This window comes from Rhinolophus ferrumequinum, chromosome 11, assembly GCF_004115265.2.
Source record: "Rhinolophus ferrumequinum isolate MPI-CBG mRhiFer1 chromosome 11, mRhiFer1_v1.p, whole genome shotgun sequence".
In the NCBI taxonomy this organism is placed as follows: Eukaryota; Metazoa; Chordata; class Mammalia; order Chiroptera; family Rhinolophidae; genus Rhinolophus; species Rhinolophus ferrumequinum.
Window position 1 is genome coordinate 45584892 of NC_046294.1, and position 3798 is coordinate 45588689.

General features: G+C 41.4%; 1 pseudogene; it reads left to right on the top strand.

Annotated features, from left to right (window-relative positions):
• Nucleotides 1-2436: 2436 nt before the first annotated feature.
• On the top strand, nt 2437-3376 carry LOC117031173 (olfactory receptor 52B2-like; annotated as a pseudogene).
• The last annotated feature ends 422 nt before the right edge of the window (nt 3377-3798 follow it).

The window sequence follows — 3798 nt, forward strand, 5'->3', positions numbered from 1 at the left end:
TTTATCCATTCTTTTTTTGACTGGACATTTGAATTTTGTCCAGTTTTTGGCTACTATGAATTAAGCTGCTGTAAACATTTGTGTACAGGGCTTTTGTGGACTTATGTTTTTATTTCTCTTGGGTAAATACCTAAGAGTGGGATTGCTAGGTTGATGTCTTTTTCTTTTTCTTATTGGGTTTCTAGAAACTTCTTTGCTCTAAATGTTATAAGATGAGTTGGGAACAATTACTCGCCTCCCAACAATGTTAGAATACTTTAATTAAGTGTTCACACAATGTAAAGTTTGTTTTAATGGTGTGAAAATTTTAATCAATCTTTCATTTATTCTGTACCTTTTTTTCCCTTGAACTTGAGTGATTGAGCCTTCAGGGTTGTTTTAAAATGATCGTTTAATCAGTGTTTTTGAACTGAATCTGAACACTTTGACATGTTCACCTGAGGGATTTTGTCTTCTCCCCTTATCAACTACTTAGTCTCTATAAGCTTCTATTTTCTCATCTGCCAAATGAAAATAGTAATATTGCCGTATCTCATTGGATTGCTCTGAGAATTAAATGAGGCAATTTATGATAAACCCTAACACAGTGACAGGAATATAGTAAGGGCTCAATAAATGTTGCCATTATTAAGTTATTATTTTATTGCTTGGATTTCTGTCCCTGCTATTATGCTGTGTTTTCAAATGCTTTATGGGCATTTTATCTGGAGCTACTAATTACTCTTAGAGTTAGTGTTCCCTCTTGGCATTAGAGGAAGGGTTTTCATTTCTCCTTTGGTTCATTGATCCCATGCTCAGTGATGCCAGTGGTGACTCTGGCACTGCTCCCAGAAGAAGGAAGCATATGGCTTCTCTGTCTCTAGACAGAAGCACCCTGGATGGGGCAGGAATAGTGATATCCCTCATACCAACATGATCAGTCTGTTTTTCTCTTCTTATTCCTCTTCTCTGAGAACAAGCAAAGTTTTTAGCTCTTCTCTACCATTTTCTCAATCCTTCAACTGATACTGCGATGTAGTAGGTGGTTTTAAGAGCATTGATGGTGGCAAGGAGGGGAATTGGCAGGTGTGTGTGTGTGTAGAAGTATATGTAAAGGACAGATAAATAGATAATACAACTAGTCAAAAAAGTAACTCGACTGAATATAGTTATCTAACAATTATATCTGATGTGGGTTGTGGATGTACTTTAATATGTTGTCATGGTATTAGGAGAGTCTTCCAAAATTAAGATTGCATAAAGACATTAAAGGCGTTTCCCTAATGAGGGAATGGGCATAACCAAAAATAGGGTTGTATGGGACCCACAGGAAGAAAAGAGACACTAGGAAGAAAAGGAGAAAGCAGAGAATGGAAGAGTGATTCCGTTTCTCCTTAGTCTGGATCAAATCTTCCCTATGATTCCCAGCTCTCCTTTGTTCTATAGCTGAAGCTATCACTCTCATCATTCCACCATTTCCCTGGGGATTCTATAAATGATGAAGACATTCTGTTTCTGCTGAGACACATGGGTGTTTTCAAAGCATTTGAGAGAAGCCTGTCAAGTAACTGACCCAAGCTAAATTCAATACTGGTGGACTTGCCTGGTGCACCTCTCAAAGCCCTCAGGCCTTGGTTCTGAGACACCAGGTCCATCTGACAGATCTCTTCTCAAGGTATTTTTCTCTTCCTTGGCACTTCTCTCATCCCTTTGCCTCTTGTTCCCAGGAAAGGGATTCCCTTTGGTTATATTTGGATAAAAAATAAAACTTTAATATTGCTGAATATTCATTAAGATGTTTCGACTATTGGAAAAAATACAATAGGATGATGACCAAACAGGTTTATAGATAATAATAACAGCAACAATGGTACCCTACTCTTCTAAAAATAGCACTTATATGAATTGACTCATTTAATCCTCCCAATTACCTTATGGAGTTTATTGTTATCCTCATCTTATACATTAAAAGACAAAGGCAGAAGTAAAATAACTTGTCCAAGACCAACCAGTGAGTCAGGGAAGAACTGGAAAATTAGCCCAGGAAGTCTGGCTCCAGAACTGTGTCCTTACCCACTGCATGCGTTCTCTCCCACTCAGGATGGCCCTTCTCTACTGTTCTGCTCTTTTTTCTTGCTCATCTGGATATTCTGCTAGGGCTCTGAGAGGTACTTTCCATAAGACTTTGGATATGCCTCTTTGTGCTTGTGACTTTCCTCTCTTCTCACCCCTGACTCTTTCCTGCACTAGCCTGAAGCTCTCCTGCTGAGAACCTCAGCAGGACCCTCAGAAGCCATTGAATGAAATGAAAGTCCTTTTTCACACAGACAGTAACCTCCTTTCCAGAACCATGCTATCTTTTGTGAACTCTGCACATACTAAGAGGTGCTGCTTTCTGTTCCTATCACTCAGCAGATTCATTTCTAAGTCATTATAGAGAGGACCCTAAAGTTCATCATGACTCACACGAACCTTACCATCCTCTACCCTGCAGTTTTTGTCCTTCTTGGCATATCTGGGTTGGAGGTGTATCGTAAGTGGCTGTCCATACCCCTCTGCCTCACGTATATCACTGCAGTCCTAGGGAACAGTATCCTGATAATGGTCATCACAGGATGTAACCTTCATGAGCCCATGTAATAGTTCCTCTCTATGCTGCCCATCACGGACATCTTGCTGTCCACCACTACTGTACCCAAGAACCTAGCCATCTTTTGGCTCGATGCCCATGATATTGCCTTTGATGCCCGTGTCACCCAAGTTTTCTTTGTCCATGTGCTGTTTGTGGGGGAGTCAGCCATCCTATTAGCTATGGCCTTTGACAGCTTTGTGGTTATCTGTGCCCCTCTACATTATACAACAGTGCTAACATGGCCTGTTGTGGGATGGATTACTGTGGCCTTTGCCACCTGAAGCTTCTGCATCATCTTCCTACCGATCTTCTTGCTGAAGCGGCTGCTCTTCTGCTGGACCAACATCATCCCCCATTCCTACTGTGAGCATATGGGGATGGCCCGCTTAGCTTGTGCTAACATCACTGCTAACATCTGGTATGGCTTCTCAGGGCCCATTGTCAGAGTCATCTTGGATGTGATACTCATCGCTGGTCTTGCTCACTGATCCTCCGAGCAGTGTTTCATATGCCCTCCCAGGACGCCCGGCACAAGGCTCTTGGCAATTTTGGCTCTCTCCTCTGTGTCATCTCATATTTTATGTTCCATCTGTCTTTACCGTATTGACACACTGCTTCGAATGTAACATTCCTCAACATGTCTATATCCTGCTGGCCAACCGTTTTGTGGTGGTGCCACCAATGCTCAACCCCATTGTCTATGGTAGGAAGACTAAACAGATCCGTGAGGCTGTAGCCTGCAGGTTCTTTGAAATCAAGTCTTGATACTGTGCTTCCCCTCGGGCCTGATGGCTCCCCATGCATCACCACTCCTAGCTTTATCAAGGAAGTTAGGTGTGAAATACAGAGATTTCCTGAACTGAGAGGGCTTTTCTTCTTGTCCTCTTTCTCTTCCTTCTTCATCCACCTACTCCTCCAACTCTTCTTTTCTCTCTCTCTTTCTCTCTGTTTGGCTCTTTCTTTTGGCCTGTTTTTGTTTTCTCTATCTTATTCTCATATCCCTCCCACACAGCCCCAAAATGACAACTAAGTGTACATGCCTCTGATATGAACATTTGGTATCTCCAGTAAACCAGATGTACTCCAGAAACATGGGGAGTTGACACCACATAAAGTGAGTTATGAATAAATGGATAAAAATAATTTTATATTTCACATTGGAAAAGGTTGCAGTATTTTTATCCCAA